General features: G+C 36.4%; 1 protein-coding gene across 27 annotated transcripts in view; it reads right to left on the bottom strand.

The window, feature by feature from the left end:
* Positions 1-16,871, bottom strand: part of Rtl4 (retrotransposon Gag like 4) — a 410,686-nt gene that overhangs the window by 92,955 nt on the left and 300,860 nt on the right. Inside the window, exon 1 of one of the 27 annotated variants that reach the window (XM_063280493.1) lies at positions 4,046-4,519. The exons of the other annotated variants lie outside the window; for them this stretch is intronic. The gene's annotated coding sequence lies outside the window, so the exon portion shown is untranslated. Of the gene's footprint in view, positions 1-4,045; positions 4,520-16,871 lie in introns of those variants that run through there. 27 annotated transcript variants of the gene reach the window in all.

The raw sequence follows: 16,871 nt of genomic DNA, 5'->3' as shown, positions 1-16,871 counted from the left end.
TCAAAGCTATCAGTAGAGAAAGAGGATGGAAAAAGAGATAGGCATAGAATATTTTAAAAAGTCTGTTCCTTCACAACCAAAAACAATGCAGACATCAAGAGATTCTGTGGAACCTACAATCTCTTAGCTCTATTGCTCCTCCATCTATAGATCCATGAACATTGTGAATGGGTGGACAGAAAAATGAGAGCCAAAATAGCAGGAAGCTTGATGTAAAAGTCTTAGAAATGGCTACAGAAACAAAATGAAATGGTTTGCATTTGCTGTAAAAAGAAGCTTCTTTTGACTGTGGTATGGCAATCCCAACCCTCCACTTGATGCCCTTTCTTTCTACTGGAGGTGGACTCCACAAGTTCCCTCTCCCCACTGTAGGACATTTCATCTATGCCATCCCACAGTCAAAACCTCTGACCCAGAATTGGTCCTGTCTGAAAGAACTGCAGGGACAAAAATGGAGAAGAGCCTGAGGGAAAGGAGGTCTAGTGACAGGCCCAAAGTGAGTTCCAGCTCACGAGGAAGCCCCAAGGCCTGGCACTATTACTGAGGCTATGGTATGCTTACAAACAGGAGTTTAGCATAGCTGCCCTCTGAAAGGCCCAAAAAAGCAGCTGAAAGAGTCAAATGCAGATATTTACACCCAACCAATGGACAGAAGCTGGTGACCCCTGAGGTTGAATTAGGGAAAAACTGAAAGAATCTGAGGAGGAGGGCCACCCTATAGGAAGGCCAGCAGTCTCAACTAACATGGACCCCTGAGATTGCTCAGGCACTGAGCCACCAACCAAGCAGCTGAGATGAGGCTCCCAACATATATACAGCAGAGGATTGCTGGGTCTTGACTCGGTGAGAGAAGATGTAACTAACCCTCAAGAGACTTGAGGCCCCAGGGAGTGAGGAGGTCTAGTGGCTTGGGGGAGGGGTTTGAGAGGTGGGGACATCCTCTTGGAGATGGGGGAGGAGGGATGGGATGTGGAACAAGCAGAGGGTGAATGGGGGAGATAAAGACTGAACTGTAAAAAGAAAGAGTAAAGAATATAAAAGAAGCTTCTTTAATGACGGGTAGTAGCTACACTTATCTGTAAGCATAAGGTTAAGATTTAGAATGAATATCATCAAATATATTATATATATATACGTATATATATATATATATTATATGAAGTGTTGTAATCAAAGCCAGTATTTTATACAATGAATTTATGCTAATACAAAAGTGATGATTCTAACATAGCATAGGCATTGATTCAGTTATTCAATGCTGTATTTATACATATGCAGAATAGATATCAGTCAGCAAAAGGTGATTAGAAGAGGTTTTATCCTCTTTATATATATAAATTCCCATTGGGCTGACCAAATTATAGAACTTCTTCTTTTAGAGATGTGTTATTTTATATTAGGCCCACAGAGTCTCCCCTTAATGCAAATATCCTCTAGAGTAAAAGAACATTAAAGGTATTATTAGTCACTGGCACTGTGTAGTATAACGTATTAGCTTGTCACCTAAGAAGAAGGCCAGGAGGGACTAGGGGTAATACAGGAAAAGAAACATTACTTATACAGAAAATGTGCCAAGAATGGAATCAAAAGTTTACTGTCTTCCCTGCTCATGCTCTTCTATTGCGTTCCTCTTTCATTAAGATTACTCATCTGACCCTCTACCTTTACTGCTGCAAACTAATTGAGTCATATTTTCTATTTTGTTCGTGATGGTGAAAAGGGATTTAGTATCCTATTTAAAAAATGGAGTGAGTGAGCTATTTTTTATGTTAATAACACGTTTCAGTAATCTCTTCCCCTGAATGATGCCATTAAGAGATCAGATAATGGCAGGTTCATTCTAGACAGACCTTCAAACTACCCAGCTAAAAAATTGAAGATGTGGTCCTCCAATTTAATGAGATGGTGGGCTTTAGCACGAAAGAGGCAATTTGTTTCCCTGGTTGACTATAGAAAGAAAACAAAACAACAACACAACAACAACAACAGCATACCCCAAGACAAATCAAAAAAGAAAACTGATTCAGATGATGCGAAGAAGGCAAAAATGGGATAAAAATGAGTGAACTACATTGCTATCATCTTGCATTCATTACATTGTCTTTAACATATTCTGGGCAGTGAAATAAAAAAAACGACCCCCAAAATCAGCTCTTTGAAGAACCCCACCACACTGACTCGAATGTCCACTACTATTTGAACAAATTCATTGACTATTCTACCTATTGTTTGGTCATAGAGTAATAAAACAACATTATAGCACATTTTTAAAAGCTGGAGCTGTCTCCCCAGATCCAACGGATTACAGTTATTGTCAGAGTCTCTGTCTCAATCCCCCTTCCTACTCCTAAGTTTGTGAGCCGCATTTTATTGACATTTGATCATACCGTTTTCTCACACAGTCAGGTCTTAATGATATCTGGGTTTCAACCTCCACTACATCTGAAATCAGCAAGGTTTCCTAAATCCTCTTCCCCTTTGCTTCATTTACTATTATATCATGTTCAATAAGCCCTTGTTTAAAAATGCTATTACTTGCTTCCTGAGAGAAGGAATGTGCTTTCTATACAGAAAACAGCAAAGAATTCATAAAACCTTTCTCCCCTAACATCCTCCTAGGAGGATTTCCACTATAGAATAATAGCATTTCTGTGCCTTAGAGTATTGGTTTTAATAATTTCCTCAATTCTCACACAACTCATCTGTGTTTTCTGGGTTAGTTTATATACTACATAACAACCATTCAATGATTTGATTTGTGGCATGGTCTTCATAAACACTCACTGGATTCAAAAAGCAATTCAGTAAAAAATTTCAATAAACTGCTTACATGACATCTGTTTAAGTTACTGAGCATATGTGTGCTTTCATTCATGTTAATATCCTTCTTTAAGTGCACTGACATATTCTTTCAAGGGTTAAGCCTGCATTCACAGAAAGCAAAGAGAAGTGATCCACGTTACACAGGTAAAAAAATACATTATCCTAAATATTTGGCATTTTCAGAGAGGAATAGATAGATTTCTGTGAAAATTTTTCGAGCCACTGTAACTACTTAACAATTTTGAGATTATATTTGTGATTTTGCTTTATTTTCTACTACAAATATGCCTAGCCTATTGGCCTGATCTACTGTTTTTTGCCATGTTATCATTCCCCTAAACTCTAGACCAGAGTTAAGACAACCCTCAGCCACAGGGCAAATCACTTCCTCTGTGTGCATTTATGAATAAAGTATTATTGACACACAGCCATGCTCATTTGTTTACACATTGACTAATGCTCCTCTGGGGCTATAGTAGGAAAGCTGAAGAGCTCGAGCAGAAACATGGCTTCCTACGAAGCCTAAAGTATTTATTATTTGTCCTTGTGCATGCACACATATGACATGTCTTTGTCCCTGCCATGTCTCTTCTTCATTGATTGTGTATATCACTGCTACATTGGCTTTTCTGATCTGTCAGTTTCATCTTCTCATGTTCCGGTACAAAATCCTTAAATACATAATTAGTATGCAGCCAGTACATACTATTTGGGGTTTATCCTTCACATTATTGGTGCCCAGAATGCAGTGTTTTATTTAAAAAAATTAATTCCTCTTTGCTTCAGTGGCTCTTGTTTCATAAAATAAAAGCAAACTCCTTAGTTTAATATCCAAGACTTCTTCTGATCCATGTTTTTAACTGTTCCATATAAGAATCATTATTTTTCTGTATCAATGACACATCTATAACCACTTGTCTAATTTGGAACACTCTGAACCTACTTCTTTACTTTCTTGAACATGAGATTTTTTTCTTCTGAACTAGGACAGTCTTCCCTTTTACTTGCTGCCCAAATGTAATTATCAATACTGCCCCATTTTAGTCCCCAAACGGTTCTCAATTACACAAAATATAGTGTTATCATTCTATAAATCATATTTGACCCTCACGAGTTACATTATACTGTCCTAAACCAAGTAAGCCTTTGACAGATGAAACCCAGAGTTCTTACATTCTGTCCTGATCAACTAGACTGTAAACTGGACACAGCCTATAGTTACCTGAGAAAGGGCTCTAAATTGAAGGGTGGCTCAGATTGGTTTGGCCTCTAGATATGCCGATGTGGGATTTCCTTTATGTAATTGATGGATAAGGACCCAGTCCAATATAGGCAGCAGCATCCCTCAGCAGGAAGTGCTAGGATAGATAAGAAGGCAAGATAAGCAGGGGTGTGTGCACAAACCAGCGAGCAGCATCCTCCATGTTTCCTACCTTGTGTTTCTGCCTTGACTCTTCTGATCAATGGACTGTACCCTGCAAGTGGGAGCCAAATAACTCCTTTCCTCCACAGTGTTGATTTAGTCATAATGTGTTTATCACATCAACAAGAGTCACAATTAGAATACCCTTTTCAAGCTTTAGTATCTACTTTCTCTGCAACTACAGCAACATTCTAGGTAATCTTGGATAACCTGGTACTATGTAGAATATCAAGTTAATGGAAAATTTCATATGTAATCCCATAAGTGCTGCGAATAATATCTTAATATCTAAAACACTAATGATACATAAATATTGAGACTTACACTAGGGAGGCAGATTTTTATTTTTGTAATAACGGTATTTAATTAGAATATAAGGTAGGAGAAGATCAGATAAGAGACATGTCATACATTTTTGCCTGTTTGTTACCTAGATATTTTTCCACGTATGTAAGCTGAGTTATATGTCTTTGTTTATTAATCAACTTATATGCAACTATATGTGGCACTGATATACATAGGTAATACATCTTAGAAGAATTTATATTTATAATCTAAAGTGACAACATCTTAGGCAAGTGTTAATTCTTTCCTGACATGACTGAGAAATCTTTAATTTTCAAATGATTTTTGATAATCCTCTATTCAGCTTTTGTGGCTTGATCATTTTCATTATCAGAGTGGAATAGTATAAAGATTTTATTGCCATAGTAATCACAAAGTTGGGGCTTCAAATTATGGTTTCATCACTACCTCTTAAACTCTCCAGGCATTAAATTTCTGTCAGTCAGAGAAATAAGTTAAGACTAGATTACTTGCAAGTGCTAAAAACTACAATTTGAAATAATTAATTAGCATAACCAATAATTGACCTTCAGGACATGGTTTTCGATAAGTAATATATCCCATAGAATTATCTGAATCCACCTTTAATTAATTTATCAACCTAAAATTGATTTGCCCAACCACTTTTTGTTTAATTACTCCAAATGTTGTGTCTGAGACAGAGAAAATTTATTTAGAGAGTGTAAGACTGCGTAATAAATACAACCATTCTATAATGAACTTATCTGGTTAATGGGATTTGGAGATGAGGGATTCTGAGAACACAGTAAATTTTCTTTTCCTCTTATTTCTCATTTACAAGCTCCTTGTTTTTCCTAACCTAAATGAGTACTTGTGCCCATACATATCTAGATTCAAAAGTGGCCTCACACAGAGCTCTCTTCTTCCCTTGTACACTGTAGGTACATGAAACCTTTAAGAAGAACAAACAAGCACGAGCGGATCCTCTGGAAGAGGGGGAGGAAGGATTATAGGAGCCAGAGTGGATCAAGAAAGACACAAGAAAACTCACAGAATCAACTAACCTGGGTTCATAAGAGCTCAGAGAGACTGAATTAACAATCAGGGAGCCTACATGAGTCTGACCTTGGACTTCTGCATGTACGTTATGGTTGTGCAGCTTGATCTTCTCGGGGGACTCCCAACAGTGGGAGCAGGGGCTGTCTCTGACTCTTTCACCTGCCTTTGGGAGCTTTTCCCACCTACTTGGTTACCTCCCCAAGCCTTAATATGAGGGGATGTACCTAGACTTATTCCAACTTGATATGCCATGTTTTGATGATATTCCTGGGAAGGGTGGGTTAGAGAATGGGTTGAAGGAGTGGCTGAGAGAGGAGGAGAGGAAATTGGGGTCAGGATAAATAATTTTTAAAGAACATTGTAAATAGCTAAAATCGTGTCATTTGTGATCGTTTGGTTTGAAATATACTTTCATTTCACTTAAATTTATGATGTCTAGAGTTTCCTTAACTTGTGATCATCATTCTTTGTGAATGAAGTATTTATGTGTATGTTACCGTGCCTATCTGGACTGCCAAGTCACTAGGACTCATAAAAGCTGAAGAAGAAATTGAAGAAATGAACCAAGCTTTTCCTATGTAAGGCAAGGGAAGAAAAAAGAAAACACACAGAGAATATGTTCACATACTTCAACAGGAAACTGGCAAGCTGCCCAATCCCTAGTCCTATGGAGATGGGGAGTATATTGCATTCAGCACAGAAAAACTGACATAGGAGGTGTGTCACCTACCAGAATCTCAAAGAAACGAAAACAGAAAGTAGTATTTTCATCTCCAAATACTTAGCACTTAGTAGGCAAAAGAGAATGCAGAGTACTGAACACACAATCAGTGGAATCTATCTCTTGGAAGAGGCATCAGATAAGTGAATAATGAAAATGTGACTCATGAACCAAGTAGAATATTATTCAGTTGTAAAGAAATTACAAAATTCACAAAGATAGAGCTAAGGGAAAAAAACTCATTTTGGATAAGATAAACCAAACTCATAATTTGAGCTCTCATATGCAGATACTAGATTTGAAGCTTTTGATGTGTTCTGTGTGTATGTTGGAGTATCCATAGGAGGCAGGGAGCAAGTAGGAAACAGTGGAGGGAGATTGCAAGGGAAATGGTACAGAATGGCAGCATGTAGGGAGAAAGAGGAACAGTGGAACAGAAAGCATTAGAATAAAGAACAAAAGGGCAGCATAGAGAGTGGACTGTAAGTGGGTATAACTGACATTACACACGTCTGAAAATGCCATATGCAAACTGAATACAGAAATAGTTACATATACGAATGTAAAAGGCAATAAGAACTAACTCTATAACAGTTGGGGAGTTCACAGGTCCCCAAGCTGAACTTTTAACTATTATTCTGCTAAACAAATGAGAGTATCAAACTGCGCTTTAAATTTGTAGGCCTCTACAGAGAGATTAGTGCAGCCATTCCTCCATCTGCTTTCATGTCATATAGATAGAATTTGTCTAAGTTCTGTATATGAGAAAAATCTGTAATATGCCTTAATTTAGTCACATTATTCTCTATTACTCTTTCCTCTCACCTTAAATCTCTTCATAATTCTACATAATCCAGTTCGAGTTTAATAACATATATATGTATATATACATTTTCATCTGGGATCTGCATATGAATAGCTATGATGTTTCATTTACTCTGTCTGGCTTATTTCACTTATAATATTCAACAATGCCATATTTTCCATTAAATAATATATTTTCACTCTTCTTTATGGCTGAACAAAACTCTATTGTGTGAATATACTCCATTTTTTCATCTGTCTCTGGGCAGAAGTTTCTTTATATTGGCTAATTTATATGTAGGTGTCTCTATTGTATGTTGAATTAGATGCTCAGAAAGGTTGTATTTAGATTATACGGTAACTTTACTTTTAGATTTTTGAGTAATATCCATTCTCACTTCCTGCTAACTGATTTGTCTAAATTCCTATAAGCAGCATACACATTTCTTCTTGTTAACAAATAATATCAGGAAACACAAAAAGACACTTTACAGTTAAGAAAATATTTTAAGACATATTTCTGATAAGATTCTTTTCATTGGATATTTTCTGTATTTACATTTCAAATGTTATCTCTCTTCCACCATTCCCCCTCCAACCTCCCCCTGCTTCTATGAGGATGCTCCTATTCCCACTCACCCACTCCTACCTCAACACCCTGGCATTCATTCCCCTACATTGGAAAAGAATGAGCCTTCCCAGGACCAAGGGCCTCTCCTCCTGTTGATGCTGGACAATGGCATCCTCTGCTAAAATTGTGACTGGAGCCATGGTTACATAGTAATATTTTGAAACTCAACAATAGTAAAAATAGCAGACTGGAAAATAAAGAATTTGAAATATATATTCATTCAAGGAATATACAAAAATAACCAAAAAAGATATAAAATATGTTAATATCACACTTATACTATGGGATAAATGCAAAACCACATGATGAGATATTAAATAATATATCTTTCTGTGATTATTAAAAGGACTGACAATAACAGCAAGTAGTAGTGTTTACTTATAAATTTAGGAATATGAGATGTGTATATTATATATATGTGTGTGTGTATTATGATTAAAGTAAAAAGGTTATAAATGTGAAAGAGGAAGGAGGGATATATGGGAGAATTTGGAGTAAAGAAAGGGAAGAAGAAATAATGTAATTATACTACAATCTTAAAAAATAAAAGAAGTTTTCAAAATAGAAGAGTGGAATTTTTTTGGTACTTTACTTCTACAAGAAATATATTTTGAAAAGATTTTTCCCTCCCCCAACTTGATCCTTCACATAGATTTCCAAAAATTAGTAATAAACCATAGCATGGGTCATAATTATGTTAAAGAAAACAATGGAGTCTTCATGTACTACTGGCGGCTGAATCTGTATGATAAACCCAGCTGTTTTTAAAGCTCTCTTGCAGTTTTCTAGATATTAAAATGGAGTTACCACATGACTCAGTATTCCAATTCCTAGAACTATCCAAGAATATTTAAACCATATATTCATTAAAAATTCTTGTAAACAATGATTATAGCAGCACTGTTCATGATAGCCTCAAATTAGAAATAATACAACATTGATCACTAAATTGATGGTGAACAAAAGCTGTGTCATGGCTAGTCATTAAAATTGTTCCCGTCTAAAAGAACTGCAGGGTCAAAAATGGAGAAGAGCCTAAGGAAAAGGAGGTCCAGTGAGAGGTCCAAATTAGGGTCCAGCTCAAGGGGAGGCTCCAAGGCTTGACACTATTACTGATGCTATCGTGTTCTTACAGACAGGAGCCTAGCATGGCTGCTCTTGGAGAGACCAAACAAGCAGCGGAGTCAGATAGAGATGCTTATATCCAACCAATGGACAGAAGCCAGAGACCCCTGTGGTTGAATTAGGCAAAAGATAGAAGTTGAGGAAGAGGGCAACTCCATAGGAAGGACAACAGTCTCAACTGAGCTGGACCCACGAGATCTCTCAGACAGAGCAGCAAACCAGGCAGCGCACACCAGCTGATAGGAGGCGCCCAACACATACACAGCAAAATACTTCCTGGTCTGGCGTCAGTGAGAGAAGATGCAGCTAACCAGACTTGAGCTCCCAGGCAATGGGGAGGTCTGTTGGTGTAGGGGTGGAGGTGGAGACATCATCTTAGAGACTGGGAGGGGGTGTGTTATGGGATGAAGAAGAGACAGAGGGTGGATTGGGAGGAGGATAACAACTGGAAGAATAAAAAGTTCAGAAAGAAACCTATTATTTATAGATGCTAAAACTATTGATGACTCTTGAAAACATTATGATAGGTGATAAGATACAAAAATCCCTGAATTAAAAGATTCTATAATAATCAAATTCATAGACATAGAAAGTACATTAATAGTTGTATCATTAGATTACTAGCACTTAAGAACTCAGTCAAAATGGATTTCTATTTGAAGTAAAACAGACACACTGATGCATGAACTATAATTATGTAAAATGATAATCAACCTCTTTAAGAAATATAGAGAGCATAAATATTGCAATAAAGAAGTAGACAGGGTAAAGAAGTAATATACAAAACAGTAAATATAAAAGAATCACTAGCAGTGAGGGAAAGGTAAGTTAAAGTAGACGTATAGGGGTACCTTAAATTCTAAAAGTTCGAATTCAAGTAGCAACCAGATATTGCTGATGGAAATTTACAGCTCTTCTGTAAGCAATCTACAAATACCTATTGGAAGAAAACATTAATCTATTCAAGTCAGCAGCTCCATTTCTTAAATCTAATGCCATAGTGATTAAAAACCATATGCACAAACATGTTTATTTCAGCATTCTTTATGGTAATCAAAATAAAACCAAAGCCCGAATTAAACTACAGAGGGCTCTCTATTGAGAAAAGACTGAATTCATTACCATATATTCACTTAATAGAATTTTATCTAACAATTAGCATTAATATACCACTCCTATCCCAGATGAATAGAGATGTTTCACAACAGAATTTTTGGTTTATAAAAGCAAGATGCAAAAATTACATAATAACAGATTCATGTTAAAAATGAAGAAAAAATGCTCCAGTGTCTAACCGAATATTCACATAAGCCTAAGAAAACATGGAGTATTAAAGGTGACCATGAGTTATTGGGAGCTATCTGGTAGGATAAAAAGAGAGTCCAAGACAAAAATAAGTGAAAATGAAAGAACACATATAGATTTTGTTCGTGCCTATATAAAATTAGATACTCCCATATATATGATACTTGAGATAATATAAATATTTTATAAAATTATAATAGGGAAAGAGTGAGAGCGCTTATCTAGATATGGTTCGTGTAAATTAGAGAAGTCATATAAATCATACACATAATTATTATACAAGATTAGAGTGTTACAGTAGCAGGGAATCAAAATACATGTGTAACAATTATAAGGCAGTTCCTTCAATATGAAATTAAAAGCAGCCTGACTTTAGGCAAATCATTAACCAAAGTATCTCTGCCTTTCTTTGTTATATAACACTGAACATGTGTGGGGATCAATAATTTTGATGCTGTTATAGAGACAATAAGAAAGTTCCTATAGGGCTCATCTAGTGACAAAACTTAGGTGCAAAAAAACTGGACTATTGGTTATCAGAAACATTAACATAAGTGCCACAAATTTCTCACTTTTTTCTTGACATAGTATTTTTATTAATTATTTGGGTATTTGATACAATGCACCCTGATCACACTCTCTCCATTACTCCCAGGTCCACCCTTTCACCCATGTGCCTACCCCCATTAAACAAAAGGGAAAAAATACCAAGCCCAATTTGTATTGCCCATATAATCTCAGGAGCACAGTCAAACTCCCAGTGGCCAGCCCATTGAAGACAACTGAGCTCTTCTCTATCCGCAATACCCCCACATCAGAACAAAAGGAAAGAAACAGTCCAAATAAATAGCTATTAAAGAGAGTTCTTAAAGAGAATGATAAAAATGACACAGTGTTGCTTCTTGCTTTTTAACATTTTAATTTTAAATAAACTTAGAAATCAATAGGTTTATATATTTTTTTTGCTCCCTACAAAAAAAAATCCTTTTTACTTAGAAAGGATTTGTAGTTTTACAGGTTCTTTTATTTCAAATTGTTCATCAGTCTTCCAAACTACTGCATATGACCATAAAAACTAAGTGGTAGAAGATATTTATAGTCTATTTTGAAAGAAAACACCTAGTTGGGTGACATTGTCAGTGCTAAATTAATGATATGCTTTCTGACCATGGGGTATTTAATTTATTAAAAACAGGTTTGAAATGTTCAATTCCTTAAAAAGTTTATAAGGGGAATGGAGAGGGATGAGATTTACAAGCAAAATAGCTGAATCTGATCTCAACTCTTTAAGTTACAGTGCATTAACTGATGAAAGTTGGGATAGGAACTCAAGGCAGAAGCCTGTAGACAGGGAAATTAACCAGACACAAGGGAAGAATGATTCTTACTGACTTGGTCTCATGGCTTAGTCAGCCTTCTTTCTTTCATGATCTAGGCCCACATGCCCAGTTAGGACACCACACAGAAAAAGGCAGCCACTTGTATATCCATCATTAATCAAGAAAATATGCCCATAGACATGTCTGTAGTCTCATCTGATGGAGGCAATTCTCAATTGAGGTTGTTTCTTTCCAGGTGTACCTGGAAGATTAGCCTTTGTATTTCTTATCATTGGTCCTGAATATAGGAAGACATCTAGATTAGACAATTTTATTCTAGGAGGACATACTTCAAGGCAAGTATCAGCATTTACACACACACACACACACACACACACACACACACACACACACACACCTCAAGAAACAACTGATTGATTTTAAAACCTTGGACATCGATTTTAACATCATGTACATTGGAGATGTTGATAGATCCTTACCCTCTACCTATGAACTATTCTATTGGCTACTGATCATTTTAGGAGTTGGAACGTGACTGTCTTTAGCTGGATATCAATTGATGAGTCCACTCAGGTTCCAAATGCTCACATAAATGGCACTTATTAAGCTCAGTGAGTCACAAAATAAATATATGAGTTTGAAAAACAGATTTGTTGGGGAATGAGAGGAGTTGGTCAGGAGTATTAAGTATGTGGAAGATGAGAGAATTCAATATGCACTATGTACTTGTGCTTAAAGATTAATTAAATTATGCAGAATTGTGCATTTAAATGTATTGCTTCATTTTACATAGGTTATACCTTTGAAATTTGTTAAATGTAAAAACGTACCAAAGATTTACTGCCTGAGTTTCCTATTACCATGAAGAGAGCCTTTATATATGTGAAGAAAGGATCCAAGTACTCTGGTATCCATCAGCCTTGTCTATGCTATTGAAATTCAGAATGGCATTTTTACTGCAAGGGAAATAAAACATGGACTTGTAATCCCTTTTCCAGTATCCTCTCTAGCATCAGCTGTTAGAAAGTTACACCATAACCAAGATAACTTATAACAGAAAGCATCTATTTTTCTGGGGGAGATTACACGTTTGGGGGTTGAATCGATGACCATCATGGCAGGGAGTATAGAAGCCAGCAGTTAATATGCTAAAGAAGTACTTGAGAGCTTACATCTCTATCCAGAAGCATGAAGCAAAGAGAACTAAGTGGCAATGGTGAGGACTTTGAAAATCTCAAAGCACAGCTCGGCCATTCTTTTCTTCCAACAAGGTCGCACCTCTTAATTCTTCCCAAGCAGTTCTACTGGCTGATGATCAGGTTCCAAACATAGTCTAAGGAGGCCATTCTCATGCAAACCACCACAGTGAGGTTTACTCTATACATCTGAGCTTGAAAGAAGCAAAAAGGCTTTGGAGCATATTTTTTTATTAACTTGTCCTTTCATTTTTCACTCTTGGGGTTGACTATAGATATGTTAAGTTCACACTGTTCCTTATTTAAAGGTTGTTGTGAAGTCTGGCTCTCAGGAACCAATAAATCAGGGCTCAAAAAGGGGGTTTCTTTTAGAAATGTTAAAATCCAAGCTTTTCATAAAGATTAATTTAGGCAATGGTTTCTGAATCAGAGGGGAGTTGAGGTCTTAGCAATATAATAACTTTCCAAAGTAATTTAAGGCTGTTCTTTAGAGATACAGACAAATCACATGAAGCCTAAATAATTCTGGAATACAGAAACTCTTAATGAAAGCTATTTGATATTATTATTACTAGTAACAATAGAACTGAAGCTAATCTTTGTAAAAGATTTAATTGTGTGTGTGTCTGTGTGTGTGTGTGAGTGTGTGTGTGTATGTGTGTGTGTGATTGTATGATATATGTATAAAACGGTATTTGCAGATGCTATAGGAAGGCATCAGATTACCTAGAGATGGAGTTACACATAGTGTTCAGCCTCCCTAGTATGAGTGCTCAGAATTGAAATTAGTTCCCCTGGAAGGGGAGCAAATGTTTTTTAACTATTGAGTGATATTCCCAGCCCATACATGTAATTTTTCACTCATTATAATGAAGGTGAAGGCTAGCCATGGTAGCAGAGGAGTATAATACTCACCATATAAATGTAGTAGAATCATTACAAGACTGAAGCAATTGTGGTATCCATCAAGTGCAAAGGCTACATTGTAAGATCTACAATTAATTTGTACATAGGTAATGTCCTCTACCTGGGAAAATCAATTTACTTAACAAACACTGAGAATATAGTATGTTATTAATATTTTGGAATCCATAAGCATAATTGGAACATTCTGCAAATCTAATGGTGTTGAGTACAATGTAGAAGTGAAAGGGACAGAAGATAGGAAGCAAGAATATTATTTTTATATTGTGGCATATGGTTAAAGAAGGTCATACTGATAAAGCAACACTTGTCATGAGGGCAGAAACATTTCAGATAAACATTAAAGCAAGTTACAAGCTTTAGGGATTTAGAATTTGGAACAACTTACAAGTTCTCCTACATATAGCCAAAGGCAACTCCAGAACTAGAAGGAAAATGAAGCACGAGTTAAGACAGGTTTTATAAATGAGGGGTGTCTGTAGAGGTGGTGTGGTAATGCTTTGCTTGATACACACAACTTCCCTAATAATTATTTCCAAAAGAAATGTTTTCTGTAATTGCCATTGGCACCAGTGGACAGCTGAGGCAGATGCAGGTGTTATTGACCTCTATATGCTTCCTACTCTATAGGCAGAGCACTATGTACCAATAAAGTTAGAATTATTTAACACTGATATGAAGCAGAATGAATCACCCAGAAAATCATAAGCTTTGGAGATATGCACAACTCTGATTACTAAACCCACCATATATTCCGTGTGAGACTTGTTAACTTCTCCATCTCAGTATCTACCTCTATAAGGTAGCTATTAAAGTGGTTTCCTCATAGGGCTGAAATGATATTACATGATAAATGTAAAATATTGAGCGTCATGTCTGATACATGCTTGAACATCAACATGAAAGAGAAAACTTTTGGTATGGTATTGAGGATGACATGGTTATGCTCAGGGTCTCACACACACTAAAGAATTACTGTACCATAGAGCTTCCCACCAAGCTTCAATCACCTGATCTCAAAAACGCAACCATTTTATTGTAAGACTTAAGTAGAAGGAAAAGAAAAAGTATTGGTCCCATTTTGCTCAGTAATAGTATCAATGAAGTCATTTGTAAGAAATTATTTCCTTAGGTATGTTCAGAAATTATTTGGCTATGCCACATCTATTAAGTTTGAATTACATGAATTTGCTGATATTTTATTGCTTTTTAGCAGGAAAGACTATAATTTAATGTGATCCGATTGAATACACCATTGCTCAAATTGTAAAATGTTGAAGAGTTTTGTTTGGGTTTTTATGGTGGCTTATTTTCCTCTTGTAAGGAAGAAATCAGAGAAGGCACAGAAATTACTTGTCCCCTCATTCCCAGAAATGGCGCATAAGTAGCTTTGATTTGGAAAAAAAAGTCAGTACTATGTGATTGTCAGAATATAATGTCATACTATTAGCCTCTTCTGCATTTCGTATTTATGGTGTCATGTGGCTAAGTGTAAGCTTGTCTTTTAATCTTCTCCTTGTTCTGATTGGAGCCAGGAAATTTTGATAGGCCTGTAATTTAGACAGAATGCCGTGCAGTGACTAAAGAACGGCAGGGGAAAATTGGCATCATTCTGATCACATGCTAGAGAAAAGTGTCAAGAGGCAGATTACTTTTGTCCGCATGGGAAAAAAGTGGAGAACAGCATATTGACTGTTGACGGCAAGTGAATTGCTACAACTAAAAAAGAACCCCATGCTGTTTGTTTGTGAAAATGGAAGCCGACATGGACAACCAATTACATCTTTGAATCATAGAATGTGAAGGTTTCTTCCAGAGTCCTTAGAAAAAAAATCTAATCTAATACTGGATTGTATAAGACAAAATATAAGTTCTAATACCACACAACTAATAACTATATATTCTCAAAATGATACATGTCTAACCTCGAGAGAAACTGAGCTCTATTAGGGAAGCCAAATATATTGAGGGAAACTGAATATGCTGGAGTAATTTTTGCAGTGCCAGCAATGGAATTCAGGGCCTTGCGTATGTGAAGAAAGCATGTTACCACTGAGATATAGCTCCAGCCATCCATTCTTGTGCCTTGACACATCAATTTTGTTATAGACTGGTTAGTGAAAATAAGTATCACTGAGCCAGTGTGGTGGTGTATGTCTTTAATCCCAGTACTCAAGAGACAGAGACAGATGGATCTTTGTGAATTTGAAGCCAGCTTCATCTATAAAGAGATTTCCAGGACAGCCAATGCTACACCATGGAATCCTTCCCCAATAAATAAATAAATAAATAAATAAATAAATAAATAAATAAATAAATCAAAACAAAACAAAACATGCATGAATCATTCACAACCAGAGAAAGCAAACTTGAAATGCTCACTTTTGGACCCATGCACCTTCCAGTTTCCACCTGGGTCAGGAGCAGAGCCTTGGCTCCAGATCCAAACCCTCAGTCCACACCCCAGTTGCAGCTCAACTCTCCAGGTATCACAGGATCACAGGATCACAGGAGAATAGGCTCCAGTCAGAAGCAGGAGGCAAGATACCACCAGAGATAACCAAGACAAGAGTGAGAGACAAGCTTAAGAACATAAGCAACAGAAACTAATTTGACTTGGCAACATCAGAATACAGCTCTCCCATCACAGCAAGTCCTGGATAGTCCAACACACATATAAAGCAAGATTCACATATACTCTCATTCATGAAAATGATAGAGGACTTTAAAAAGGGCATCAAAACTTGCCTCAAAAAAATTACAGGAGAACACAAGTAAATAAGTAGAAGCCCTTAAAGATGAACCACATGAATCTCTTAAAGAAATACAGGAGAATAGGTGAAGGAATTGAACAAAACCGTACTGGATCTAAAACTAGAAAGAGAAACATTAGAAAACAGAAAGGGAGACAGCCCTAGAGATGTAAAAACCTAGGAAAGAGAACAGGAGCTCTGGAAACAAACATCACCAACAGAATCCAGGAGATAGAGCAGAGAATCTCACCAGTAGAAGACATCATAGAAGACATGGACACAAAAGTCGGGGAAAATACAAAAAGTGAAAAGCTATTATCTCAAAATATTCAAGAAATCCAGGACACAATAAAAAGCCTGAACCTGAGAATAATAGGTATAGAAGAGAGTGAAGATTCTCAACTTAAAGGGCCAGCAAACATCTTCAACAAAATTATAGAAGAAAACTTCCCTAACCAAAA

This window comes from Rattus norvegicus, chromosome X (genome assembly GCF_036323735.1).
Source record: "Rattus norvegicus strain BN/NHsdMcwi chromosome X, GRCr8, whole genome shotgun sequence".
In the NCBI taxonomy this organism is placed as follows: Eukaryota; Metazoa; Chordata; class Mammalia; order Rodentia; family Muridae; genus Rattus; species Rattus norvegicus.
The sequence above is the reverse complement of the archived record's forward strand: the minus strand, read 5'-3'. Positions and strand labels throughout refer to the sequence as shown.